This window comes from Rhinoderma darwinii, chromosome 8 (assembly GCF_050947455.1).
Source record: "Rhinoderma darwinii isolate aRhiDar2 chromosome 8, aRhiDar2.hap1, whole genome shotgun sequence".
Classification (NCBI taxonomy): Eukaryota; Metazoa; Chordata; class Amphibia; order Anura; family Rhinodermatidae; genus Rhinoderma; species Rhinoderma darwinii.
The window spans coordinates 103,448,220-103,463,095 of record NC_134694.1 but is presented as its reverse complement, the minus strand read 5'-3'; the positions used below and the strand labels follow the sequence as shown (position 1 = coordinate 103,463,095).

Here is a 14,876-nt window from a genome sequence, read left to right as displayed (position 1 = left end):
TTTTTTATAGGCATAGTGATACTTTGCTTAATTTGTATTCTATATAAATTGTGTTACTCATCTAACATGGTACTCGCGTACCGATGTATCAGCATAATAGTGGTGTTGTTATGACTACGAAGACGCCACTGATCTTTCCTTCTTTGCGGTGATTAGTATTCTAGTCTCCTATGAATTTATGCATAGTTATATTATCGCAATTTTTATGCAGTATCATCAGATTTAATTATTAAATGTTATTTTCGTTTTTTATAGACTTAGAAATCTTTCTGCCCTTTTGAGAATTATATAGTATTTCAACTCACCGCTAACCCTAATTGCCGGCTTTTTTGTTGTCATCAATACGGCTTGTATATCAAACATTTTATATATCTTATAAATTGGGATTATTATTATGTTCTGTCACTTTTTTCCTATATGTTAAATGTAATTATGTTAAATGTAACTACCATATTGCTCTTTTATCTAATTGACGCATATTTCTTCAATCATTCGTGTTTGCTTTTTGTTCTATTCCTTGTAGCAAACTCCCTGTGTCCCCTCCCCATTTCCTCCTGTGATTGGTCGGTTTTTGATTACTGACATGTGTATATATATGGGAGATGTTCATTTGTGTATGTTCATGGCCTGAGGAAGACGCAATTCCTGCGTCGAAACGCGTAGCCTACCTCTTAATAAACATCGATATTGATATTAGCAGCGCCTTGCATCGGTCCCCCTTTTTTCTATCCTTTACTTTCAAATTTGACGGTGAATTCACGCTCACCGGCCCTTGGACCTTGGCAGCAGCTACAGATCGCACCTGGCTGGACACACCTTGGGTGTGTCTCCTGACTTCGGATCTCCATAGCAGTGTGCTCCCTGGAGATCGTTCCACACCATCCAACAGTGTTATGCCTGGTCAGCATAACCCGACTAGGTGAGTGCAAATCACCCTAGCATTTATTGTCTGTTTTTGACCTCCGGATAATTGCACTATGTGGCGCCGTGTGTTTTTTCTTCTCTTCCTGTAGTGCAAAAAGGTGTAGTATCCAAAAAGGGAACTAAAAACCCGTAAAATAAAAAAAAAACACTTTTTTTTCACTTACAAAATGCTTAATTATGAAAAAAAATCGACACATAATTAGTATTGCTGCATCTGTAACGACCCGAATTATAAAATATGACGTTATTTACCTGCTCAGTTAAAGTCGTATGTAAAACAAGTTCTCCCACAAGAAATAAGTCCCACAAAAAATAGGCTATATGTACCCCAAAATGGTGCCATTAAAAAAATTCAACTTGTTCACAGGATAGGTAATAAGTGTTTGATTCCTGGGACCCGCACCGATCAAGAGGACGGGGGTACCGAGTCCCGTGTATGAACGGAGCGGCAGGTCACGCATGCGCGCTGCCACTCCAATCATTTTCTATGGGACTGCCGGAGATAGCCGAGTACAGCACTCAGCCATTTCCGGCAGTCCTATAGGGAATGAATGAAGCGACAGCGCGCATGCGTGACCTGCCGCTCCGTTCATACAGGGGTGTCGGGACATAAGTTGTTGTGGTGGGAAGCCACTTTAAAGGGATATTCACATAATTGAACATTATCACACCGAAAGCGTAAAAAACAGCATATGTGGATAGTAAAAGAATGCAAAGCGGGGAAATATGAATGGACTAATAGATTTGTGTTGTGAGACTCCTCGCTCCTGTGACGCTGTGTTACTAGGAATCTATCACTATTGAATGAATTTGCTGTTTCCAGTAGGGACAAGGAAGTGTGTGTGTGTGTGTGTGTGTGTGTGCGCGTGTGCGTGTGCGTGTGTGTGGTCCAAGACTTGAGAATAAACCAAGCAACTGAGTCAACTAAAGACAGAGCTATATAAACTTGTCAGGCCGGTTGTGGCATGACGGGCACTCCCAAACAATCCTCACTTTAAGTTGGTTTATCATTAACCCTTTTACTGCTCTGTCTCACAACAATCATAGCTCTCGATTTCATATCACCCGCTGGATTACAAATCATGCAAACGTAGATGATAGAGGGAAGGGATTTTCCCCACCTTTTTTTTTTACTTCTCTCCCAATCCTAAATTGATATCAGTAACTTTAATATTGCCTTAGGCCTCATGCACATGACCGTAGCCATGTGCATGGCCGTGATTTTCGGGTCGGCCGGCCACGGAGTGACAGCCGCGAGCCGCCCGCAAATCGCTGGCCGTGCCCATTATTTTCAATGAGCCCAGACTGCAGAACGCGGCTGTAATAAGACATGCCCGTTCTTTCTGCGGTGCGGGCTCCTGGGCCATGCACGGACCGTGGAAACCACGGTGGTGTGTATGGCCCCATAGGCATGAATGGGGCCGCAATTCTCCTGTGCATTTTCAGGGGAATTGCGGCCGGAAAAAGCATGTTCGTGTGCATGAGGCCTTACTCTTAAAATTTGGTTGCATTCTCCCTTTTTTTTGGGACTGTGTCATGTGGTGCTGGGGGCGTTTTGATTATAATGGGTCCTAGAGGTGCAGCAGAAGACTATCCTATTAGCAGATGACTATGGAGCCAATTACTTGCGGCTAGGATCTATTTCTTATGGGTTAATTTAGAAATAATCTATTAGACATTATTGATGATATTTCTTGTGTGTGCAATAATAACAATAAAGTTTACAATGTGATTAAAAGTGGACGAGCATCTGTTCTGTATAGTTGGAGGGAGTGTCCTTTGAATAATTTTCTCTGGTGGGCCTAAGGCATGCCTCCCAACCGTTGCGGATCCAGCGGCATGTCCCAGATTCAACTGTATCTGCGTCATCAGAAGCCGTCAGCTTCCTGCTCCACTATTCACTATGTGAAGCCTGCCATTAGTGGCTTGGCGCAGACGTCATTGTGCGTTGTCTGCGCAACGGCACACACAATACAGACCGGAGGAGAGACCATCGTGGGAACGGGGCTAGGTGAGAATTTATTAAGAGGCAGTAAGGTGGCATTATACTGTGTGGATGGGGGCACTTTGGGGGCATTATATTGTGTGAGGTACTATGGGGCACTTAAAAATACTTTAAAAATACTCTAGGACATTTTTTAACGGGCCATTTCTTAATATATCTTTATAGTTGCTCTTTTTATGGCAATTTCAGACATCCGTAATAAGGCCTTATTTTAACTCTGCATTACGGCTGCAACACTTGGCCCCGCCGCGGTTCTAGTGAACCAAACTTGGATCACCATAGAATTCTATGGTCATTTCAGACCAATCAGTGGATACGGGATGTTTTATGATGTATTTTATGATGTCCTTTGCAGACCATTGACAGTTATGTTGACAGACGTTATTATAAGAGCACTGCTCTAGCTAAAGAGAGCAATTGTATTGGGTAATTGGTATTTATATTGGTATCAATGTATAGAGATTTGTCTCTTACCTTTGCATATAACTGTTGTGTTTTGCTCTGAATACAGTAAGGCCCCATGCACACAACCGTATTTTTCATCCGTAATTACAGGCAGTAATTACGGACCCATTAATTTATATGGGCTACTAACACCTTTGCATATTTTTACGGATGGGTGACCGTTCCTTAGGAATTATACGTAAAATATAGATCATGTCCTATTCTTGTCCCATAGAAGTCTATGGGCGCTTCTATAATTACGGACGGCTACAGATATGCACACGTAGCCGTCCGTAATTACAGAAGCGTTGCTAGGCGATACCAGGTTTGCCATCATTTATAGTTTTCATCTTTTTGCGGATCTGTATATATGGATGCAATACGGATCGTATTTGCGGATACCGTTCCGTATATACGGATAAGTTGCGGATGACTACGAATCCGTATTTACGGACAGTATTTACGGATGGATGAAAATACGGTCGTGTGCATGGGGCCTAAGGCTATGATCACATTTGTGTTGTGGCTTCCGTTCTTATTGGAAGCCACAACACTCTGTCAGATCACTGGCGCCCAACAGACCCACTGACTTAAAATGGGGTCTGTCAGAGTATCGATTTGGTTTCCGCTGTTTTCCTGTCAAATTCAACGGAGCTGCTGATGGAGCTTTTGAACTGAGCCGCTGACAGCAGTGTGAATACAGCCTGAAATCGAGCTGACTTGTGGCTTTTCTGCAGAGTTGCCCTCTACATTATATACGCATTTTTATGTCTACCACTAATATGCTTCATCAAGATTCTGGTCTCATTGCGCAACTTGGCTTTGACCCCACTGGATAATTTTGGCATGGATGTTAGAGTTTTCTTATGTATGACATATTGTGGTTTATTTTTCACGTATCTTTATTCCTTTAATAAAGATAATAGCATAAATAAAGCAGACTTTTTTTGTGTCCTAAAATTAAGATCTCTTTCTACTTTTTTAGTGTTTAGGGCCGGTTCACATCAGCGTTCGCTTTCCGTTCAGGGGTTCCGTCGGAGGTTTCCATCGGGTGAATCCCTCAACAGAAAGTCAAACGGAAACCTTAGCTTCCATTAGCATCACCATTCCACCAGGTTTCCGTTTTTGTGACAGAATCAATAGCGGAGTCGACTGCGGTATTGATTCCGTCGAAAAAATGGAAACCACCTGAGATGATGTTTCCCAGGAGGCCGGTCTGCAGAACGTCTGGCCAAAGATCAGCACCGCAATTTGGTGGAGTTTTTCGGCCGTAATTCCCTGCGGCCGCCACGGCGCATGCGCTGTGTAAGTTTATGCAGGATATCCGCCCTGTGTGAACTTATCCTTTGGAGCACAGTCTTTGGGGCAGTCAGTCATAGCTGCAGTGTTATAGGATTCTATGTAATTATATGGTTCACGTCCATTTCTCTTGTATTTTCTTAGATTATCCATGATGTGTCACCTTCTTGCTTTAGCCTGTGTTCACAAGTCACGGTCTATTTGCGGCCTTTGCTACAATTTTTGCAAATCCAAAACTGTTCAAAAAGATGCAAAATGACTGTGACGACGTGTAAAAATAGCTTCATATTACTGCTCTTCATGTAATGTCAGTGCTGGGACCTTGCACTGACAGGTTATTTTCTGTATGGACTAGGTTTCCCCAAGCTAGCAGCGCCTCTCTACAGTACAGCACGGTACTACATGCTCTGTACTGCTCTTTACCTGTGCCGGGATAAGTTGCACCTTTGGAAACCAGGTGAGGGCGTCCCATGATATTTTTCTGGTACACTGTGTACTGTACAGGACCCCGAAGAAGCTCCTGTCCTCATCATAGAAAGTGAACTACAACCTCCAGCAGCTCTCTCTGATATTTATATGTAAGGATTGTTTTATATGTATTACTTATCTGCTTATTCTTTTTTTCTTATTATTTTTGGTTCACATTTTGGCGACTTTGGAACCAGTTAGTATTTTTTTTTTTTATAGAGTTATGGTTTCAAGTTACAATATTTTACACTTACAATGGTCGTACGGAACCAATTAATATTGTCATTTTAGGGACCATTGTATTATGAAGTTCTGCAGCAACTGAGGTGAATATGATGTTGTTCTGCAGCAGCTGAGGTGTTTATTATGATGTTCTGCAGCAGCTGAGGTGTATATTAACCCTTTCCCGTCACAGCCATTTTTTGGATTTTTGTTTTAATTTTTTTCCTAACCACGTTCCAAAGGCTATACCTTTTTTGTTTTCCGTCGATAAAGCCATATGAGGGCTTGTTTTTTGTTGGACGAGTTTTAGTTTTTCACGGCACCATTTATTGTACCATATAATGTATTGGGAAACTGGGAAAAAATTATTTGTGGGGTGGAGTAGGAAAAAAACAGCGATTCCTAAGCTTTTTGAGGGGATTCGTTTTTACGAATTTCACCGTACAGTAAAATTGGCTTGTTAACTTTATTCTACCGGTCAATACGTCTTTGGCGATACCAAATTTATATAGTTTTTTTTTTCGTTTTACTACTGTTACAAGGAAGAAACTAATTGTTAAAAATAAAATTAGTGTTTTGTCGCTATATTCTGAGTCATAACTTTTTTACTTTTCTGACTCATTCTTTGCAGGGGGCGAGCTGTAGTTTGTATTGGTATCATTTTGGGCTAGATGAGACTTTTTTTATTTCATGTTTTGTGGAATATAAAGTGACCAAAAAACAGTTCGCCCTGCGGATTAAATCATGGTCATGGCGATACCAATTTTGTTTCAGGAAGTAGGTCAACACGAAAGTGAGCTAATTTGGGGCGGTAACTTATGTAAATGACACCTACACCTACCTCCGTTCTCACTGAGTCATTTACATAATTTACTGCCCCAAATCAGCTCACTTCCGGTTTCGTGTTGACCTACTTCCGATCGCCAGATTTTTATTGACACTTACCTCAACCAATCCCTGTGGTTTTTACACCTACCTCCGTTCACGCGAAACGCGTTGGGTGTAAGTGGGCTCCTGGCACATCGCTACTCTTTACCCCATTGTATATCTGCATGGTCTGTCAGCTTCTCTTTTGTTTTTTTGGCTGCCTTGCCAATTCTGTCTATCGATTCTGATGGTCTATTTCACATTTGTTTATTTTTGTTATGTGACTCACCATGGCTGTTTATTTACAATGTACTTCTGTATGGTATAGATGTTATGGCCAGTAGCCCGGGCACTCAGTACTTTCTTTACTGTGAGGACTCATATTTTAATCCATTTTTGATGCTATTATCTGTATTTTGTATTTTTATCATGTCTCAACAAAACTATTTTATTTTGAAAATGTCATTTAACACTGATTTTCTGCATATGTATTTATTTGTTGTGTCCAATGTGTATGTTGCACTTGTCTGATGTTTGTAAAATGTGTATTTGTTGGGAGGGGGCACATACACATTTCTTGCACAGGGGCCCTTTGCTCTTAGTGTCAACCCCTGAGATTGGGTGTGTATTATGATGTTCTGCAGCAGCTGTGGTGTGTAGTATGATATATATATAGTAAACAATAACTCCACAGACCAGATATAAAGATGGTAAATTGTTTTTATATTTAGGAATAATTTGCCATTGAATAGAATATGTGACAACATCCAGGACTGGAGATGTCGCTGTTCTCAGGATCACCGCACATGGTGGGATCAGTGTTCCTATGCAGCAGATGAGGAATCCTCCGATCATGATGGACGTGACCTGGAAGTGACTTTTTATAGATTTCTGAAAAGAGAAAGAGAACATGTTATTATATCACATCTATGGATTCATGATCAAAAGTAAATACAAACTGGAAACTAAAAGGAAGATATTCTAATATTTACTTACTTGTAGTTCAGGTCGTCCTGATCCAATTGCTCAATTATTTTCAGACTTTGAGATTCCTTCTGGAAAAAGGAGAAAATATAAATTATTTCTATGTCACATACAATGTACATCTCATAGGACGCAGATAGAAGAGGGAATAGGTGACTTACCGTCTGGTGTTTTTGGGATCTCCCTGTTCATAGCCCTTCATGCTTGATGAGATGAGACCAAATCTGATGATAAACTAAAGAGAGATCAAATTGTCAGGAAATAAAAATATTTTTTTCCAGCTTTGAAAATAATGCAATATTAATGTATCTGCGGTCTCTTACCTGGGCTGGAATATAAGCCGGTCTCTTCCCCTGTCAGCGCCATATTCTTCACTTCCTTCTTGAAGCTTTTAGTTATTTTTAGTGCTTCATTGGAAGCAGCGGGCACGACACAGGGGGCACTGAGGGTTGGAGCGGAGCCAGGTAGTAATGCAGCCCTGATGGAAGTTATGGGAGCACGGCAGCACTGTGATCTGCTCCTCGATCTCATATTCAGTCATACAGATGATACATGACTGCGCCTCCTCTTCAGATGTTACATTTCTTGTTGGGAGGTTCTGGATTTGCAGCGTTCTCCTGCCGGGCCGTGGTGTTGCCTGTGGCGTTGCCTGTGGCGGTGTTGGCAATAAATTCACCCCCCGCCGTGTAATCAGCGTGTAATATAAATAATTTGGATTTTGGGGGTGTTCTGGAGAGCTGATTGGTATCTCCCTGGGGCTGCGGTTTGGTGGAATATGACTTGGTCCTGGAATGTCATATTCAGGTCTGGCTGCAGATCCTCCTGCTGGACGGCTGCTCTCTCCTGTTCTCCTGGAGGGCTCCGCAGGGACGGGTCTTTGTGGAGAGCGGCTTCGCTCCCTGGTCTCTACTTGTCCCCTGCCCCGCGGAGGATCTCTGGTCCGTCCCCCTGTCCTCGTAGTGACAGCATTTGTATCCCTTTGATGTGCGTCACTTGTAGAAGGTCTCCCATATGCTCTTTGAGAAGACCTTAGTCTTTCGACAAGTATGGCCTGACCTATAAAGAGATTATAATTTATTATAATTATACATATTGTTATTAAGCAGTTTTGACCTATAGGGACGGACCCTGCTGCTGTTGCTGTGGGGCTTAGGCAGAGGGGAACCTCAGCATAGATTAGTGTTACTTTGGGATGAGTAAATCTGCGCTGTACATCACTTCTCTGTAGACATCACAAGGCAGGGGTAGAACTGGGCTGAAGGTAAAACTGCCCCCACGGGATAGGAATGGGAGGTGGAGAATGCGCTGTCTGTCCTAAAACATTGCCCAACAGAGCCCAGGGATAACCCCTCCCAGAAAAGCCCCTCTATGGTGGGAATATTGTCTGTTTCTATCTAAACATTTCACTTACCTTGATTTTCCGGTCGGCTCAGCCATGCGTCATTGTCAGTGATCAGCTGACGCAGCTCTCGGGCACTCATGGCTTAGTAACCCCACGGGGTAGTTGGAAAATTGGAGAACTAAGTTCTCAGGTGGCCCCGGTGTTATTGGGCCTTGATCAAAGATCAATAAGAATCTCGGGAAGTAAACACTAGATATGCAATACAAACTAGTTCGCTCTTCCACAAACCAAAATGAAGTATCAGCAAAAGCATCAACTCAGGAAATGGCGCTGATGTCACAGTGCTCAGGCCTTATATAACTTCAAGACATTATGACATCATATGTGTGACCTCACAATCCACACCTGATCATATCTCTGTGACATCACAGCAGTCAGGTGGCCATGTTGCTTGCTTGATCCATAGCTCTGTGACATCAAAACAGTCAGGCAGCCATGTTGCTTGCTGCGAACTGCTGAATATCAGAATATGGCTGAGAACTGTTCCTTACTGCACCATATTGTAGAATGGAAAGAAATCACCTTTTATAATACTATGTATAAATATATATGTACAGTATAATGATTGCAGCAGTTCCAAACATATCCAAAAAAGTGTTTCTTCTTTATTTAGCTCATAAGGTGCGACGTTTCAGTCCTCACAATGGGACTTTTTTCAAGCATATTGATACATACAAATGTGCTGGTATATAAACCCAGTGAAACATTCAGATAATTAGTAATCAATCAATGGTATTCAGACAAAAATATACAAAAGTGACATGTTAAAAGATATGTGAATCCATGTAGCGTCTAGATATAATAAGATTTCAATATCATATACATTTCATAATGATCATAAGTGTAAAAAGTGCAAAATATACATTATTATATAAAATGACACATATATATCAGTTGGTTTTATTTGCCCATGTTTAGAGCCAAGCGAAGTTTCAGTTCTAACATGGAAATTTTTTCAAGAAAAAAAGTCCCATGGTGGAACTGAAACGTTGCTTGATTCTGAACATGGGCAAATAAAACCACAGATTTTCTACTGGACCTTGCTGGAGTTCTGAAATATTTTTTTCTTGTATGGTATCTTGAGCTGTGGATTAAGCTCTAGTTGCTTTGCACCCACCACTTTATTACATGAGTGCTTCTCATTTAAATATTTTTGGTACCATATATATATAAAAAATATTCATTTCATGTGCTAGACATGAAAACACGGCCCTTAGCTCTCCATCCATCTCTATAACGAGGTGTGTTATGAGGTTCTGCAGCAGCTGTGGTGTGTAATATGATATATCGTAAACAATAACTCCACAGACCAGATATAAAGATGGTAAATAGTTTTTATATTTAGGAATAATTTGCCATTGAATAGAATATGTGACAACATACAGGACTGGAGATGTCGCTGTTCTCAGGATCACCGCACATGGTGGGATCAGTGTTCCTATGCAGCAGATGAGGAATCCTCCGATCATGATGGACGTGACCTGGAAGTGACTTTTATAGATTTCTGAAAAGAGAAAGAGAACATCTTATTATATCACATCTATGGATTCATGATCAAAAGTAAATACAGACTGGAAACGAAAATAAAGCAAATTCTAATATCTACTTACTTGTAGTTCAGGTCGTCCTGATCCAATTGGTCAATTTTTTCAAGACTTGGGGATTCCTTCTGAAAAAAAGAGGAAATATAAATTATTTCTATGTCACATACAATGTACATCTCATAGGACGCAGATAGAAGAGGGAATAGGTGACTTACCGTCTGGTGTTTTTGGGATCTCCCTGTTCAAAGCCCTTCATGCTTGATGAGATGAGACCAAATCTGATGATAAACTAAAGAGAGACCAAATTGTCAGGAAATAAAAATATTTTTTTCCAGCTTTGAAAGTAATGCAATATTAATGTATCTGCGGTCTCTTACCTGGGCTGGAATATAAGACGATTTTTTTCCCCTGTCAGCGCCATATTCTTCACTTCCTTCTTGAAGCTTTTAGTTATTTTTATTGCTTCATTGGAAGCAGCGGGCACGACACAGGGGGCACCGAGGGTTGGAGCGGAGCCAGGTAGAAATGCAGCCCTGATGGAAGTTATGGGAGCACGGCAGCACTGTGATCTGCTCCCCGATCTCATATTCAGTCATACAGATGATACATGACTGCGCCTCCTCTTCAGATGTTACAATTCTCGTTGGGAGGTTCTGGATTTGCAGCGTTCTCCTGCCGGGCCGTGGCGTTGCCTGTGACGGTGGTGGCATTACTTTCACTGCCTGCCCTTGTAATGAGCATATGGTATAGATAGGTGCAAGGGGCGTTAAAAGTTTAGGGGCACAAGCCCCAAGACATATGGTTACACCCCCCATAAAAAGTATGTGTGCGTATATGTATATGTGTATATATACTAGACCTTCTCAATGAATTAGAATATCATCAAAAAGTTTATTTATTTCAGTAATTAAATTCAAAAAGTGAAACTCATATATTATATAGATTCATTACACACAGAGTGATCTATTTCCAGCATTTTTTTCTTTTAATGTGGATGATAATGGCTAATTGTTAATGAAAACCCAAAATTTAGTGTCTCAGAAAATTAGAATATTCTATAAGCCCTATTTCAAAAATGATTTTTAATACCGAAATGTTGTCCTACTGAAAAGTATGTACAGTATATGCCCTCAATACCTGGTCGGGGCTCCTTTTGCATGAATTACATCATCAATGCGGCGTGGCATGGAGGTGATCAGCCTGTGGCACTGCTGAGGTGTTATCAATGCGGTGTGGCATGGAGGCGATCAGCCTGTGGCACTGCTGAGGTGTTATCAATGCGATGTGGCATGGAGGTGATCAGCCTGTGGCACTGCTGAGGTGTTATCAATGTGGCGTGGCATGGAGGCGATCAGCCTGTGGCACTGCTGAGGTGTTATGGAAGCCCAGGTTACTTTGATATCGGCCTTCAGCTCGTCTGCATTGTTGGGTCTGGTGTGTCATCTTCCTCTTGACAATACCCCATAGATTCTCTATAGGGTTTAGGTCAGGGGAGTTTGCTGGCCATCAAGCGCAGTGATACTGTGGTTATTAAACCAGGTATTGGTACTTTTGGCAGTGTGTGCAGGTGCCAAGTCCTGCTGGAAAATGAAATCAGCATCTCCATAAAGCTTGTCAGCAGAGGCAAACATGAAGTGCGCAAAAATTTCCTGGACCGCAAACTTCACACTGGATCGCAAGCAACTTGAATTGATGCCTCTCCACTCTTCCTCCAGACTCTGGGACTGAGATTTCCAAATTAAATGCAAAATTTACTTTCCTTTGAAAACAGGTCTTTGGACACTGAGCAACGGTGCTGGTCCACTGTGTTATATCAAGTCCAGAGTCAAAGCAGTGTCTAACAGTAGATTTTCGAGCACTTCGTGCTTCCCTCTGCTGACCAGCTTTATGGAGATGCTGATTTCGTTTTCCAGCAGGACTTGGCACCTGCCCACACTGCCAAAAGTACCAATACCTGGTGTAATAACCACAGTATCACTGCGCTTGATGGCCAGCAAACTCGCCTGACCTAAACCCCATAGAGAATCCACTGTGTCTATCTGTAAACTTACAACAATGTTCAGTGAATTTCTCTAAAAAAAAGTTAACATATTCGTATGTTCAACTCTACGTGCTTTTATTTTAAAAGCATTTCAACCAAAATTGCACAGTGCTCGGCTGTTTTTGTCAGCCTCGTAGCATCGGGCATTCCTGACCTCCACTCCATTCAAACTCCTAGCCGCCGACTTGCAGCTCGGTGGAACAGGGCACTGAGGTCCCCTGTTCTGGCAATTGGTGGGGTCCCAGTGGTCAGGACCCCACCGATCTAGCATTTTTTGCCTATCTAGTGAAAAGGTGAAAAATGTTAAACGTTGAAATACCCCTTTAAAGAAACAGGAAAAGTTGGTTAACTAAAAAAAAAGTGGAGTAAGAGGTTATTGTGGTTTATTTCCCTTGTCATAATTGAACATCCATTGTGAGAAAAATGTTTGAGGGGCTATTGAGGGACTATATACAGGAGTATGTGATAGAAAATGGTATTATAAGTGACAGTCAGCACGGTTTTACTAAGTTCAGAAGTTGTCAAACCAACCTGATTTGTTTCACACTGTCCCTCATAGACGTCTAATGGGTAAATTAATTAGAAATTACAGTTTGTAATTGGATTGAAAATTGGCTCAAGGACCGTATCCAGACAGTTGTGGTCAATGATTCCTACTCTTAATGGTCCCCGGTTATAAGTGGTGTACCCCAGGGTTCAGTGCTGGGACCACTATTATTCAACTTACTTATTAATGATATAGAGCAGGGGTCTCAAACTCGGCTCGGTAAGCGGGCCACATATAGAAAAAATGTGAAGTTGACCTGCCACATCACTTTCAAATTAGATACAATACAAAATTATTGTTCATTAATTAGTTATTTGAACTACTATAATAATACTACATTACTATAACAATACTACGTTACTATAATAATAGCGCTAGGTTTAAACTTAACGGAAATTTGCGAGTTTTCTCCACGTGCTTATTTTAACAATCCAGTTTTCCAGTTTCGCTAAGTGTCGCTAAATGCAGCCCGGCGGCTCAGTTGGCAGCGTTTGGCACACACACGAATGTCAAGATTTGGCAGCCCCTTTTTAGATAGTGCCACAGTGCCCTCTGTAGATACTGCCACAGTGCCCACTGTAGATACTGCCACAGTGCCCTCTGTAGATACTGCCACACACCCACCCGTAGATAATGCCACAGTGCCCTCTGTAGATAATGCCATAGTGCCCTCTGTAGATAATGCCACAGTGCCCTCTGTAGATACTGCCACAGTGCCCTCTGTAGTTAATGCCACACACACCCCTTGTAGATAATGCCACACACACATACCCTCCCCCAGTAGATAGCTCCATTGGGGCTCTCTCTAGGTGTGGAATCCCCAGCCAGAGCGTTCTGACGCTTTGGCCAGGGATTCCTCTCCTGGAGGAGCCCCTGACGTTACTGTTCATAGTCAGTGATGTCAGGGGATCCTCCTGGATCTGAATGTGATGTCAGGGGCAACCCAAGAGCCGGTGTCCCAGAGCAGAGCACTAGTATAGGCATCAGTATCTATATATGGACAGTGATGTCAGGGGTTTGCAAAGAGCTGGAATCCCGGAGCAGAGCCGCTTCTAGCACTCTTCCTGGGACTCCAGCTCTGCTTCTGATATCACTATCCATATATGGACAGTGATGTAAGGGCAACCCCGGAGGCGGAGTCCCAGTTAGAGCGCTACTAGCGCTTTGCCTGGCACTCCAACTCTGCTCATGCCATCACTGTCCATATATACACTGGCAATCTCAGAGCCGGAATCTCGGGCAGAGTTGGGACTCCGGCTCTGGGGAAGCCCCTGACGTCACTGTCCATGTATGGACGGAGATGTCAGGGGATTCCGAAGAGTCCCGGAGCAGAGCCTATACTAGCGCTCTGCCCGGGTCTCCAGCTCTGGGGAAGTCCCAGACATCACTGTCCATATATGGACAGCGATACGAGGGGATTCCACGGAGTCCCAGAGGAGACTCTTTACTAGCGGCTCTGTGTACCGTGTCCCTCGCGTGTTTGAGACCCCTGATATAGAGGATGGGATTAATAGCACTATTTCTATTTTTGCTGATGACACCAAACTATGTAGTATAGTTCAGTCTATGGAAAATGTTCTCAAATTGCAAGCTGATTTGGACACACTGAGTGTTTTGGCATCCACTTGGCAAATGAGGTTTACTGTAGATAAATGTAAAGTTATGCATCTGGGTACCAACAATCTGCATGAATCATATGTCTTAGAGGGAGCTACACTGGAGAGTCACTTGTTGAGGAGCATCTGGGTGTACTTGTAAATCATAAACGAAATAACAGCATGCAGTGTCAATCAGCTGCTTCTAAGGCCACCAAGATATTGTCATGTATTAAGAGAGGCATGGACTCGCGGGACAGGGATGTAATATTACCACTTTACAAAGCATTAGTGAGGCCTCATCTAGAATATGCAGTTCAGTTCTGGGCTTATATAAATATATTAATGGCACATACAAAAAATATGGTGAAATCCTGTTGCATGTAAAACCCCTAAAAATAAAAAGGGCGCTCCCTCTGTCTGGAAAAAAAAAAGGTTCAATCTGCAGAGGTGACAAGAACTGTGAATCTGTGGAATAGCCGACCGCAAGGGCCGGTCACAGCAGGAACAGTAGATGGCTTTAAAGAAGGCTTG

The 14,876-nt window shown here is 42.3% G+C and overlaps 1 long non-coding RNA gene across 1 annotated transcript; it reads right to left on the bottom strand.

Annotated features, from left to right (window-relative positions):
* Positions 1-6,966: 6,966 nt before the first annotated feature.
* LOC142659679 (uncharacterized) lies at positions 6,967-8,265 on the bottom strand. Its single transcript, XR_012850358.1, has 4 exons — positions 7,537-8,265; positions 7,375-7,448; positions 7,226-7,284; positions 6,967-7,120 (listed from the first exon to the last, which is right to left on the bottom strand). It is a non-coding gene; the product is annotated as an uncharacterized LOC142659679 (long non-coding RNA).
* Between the last annotated feature and the right edge of the window lie 6,611 nt (positions 8,266-14,876).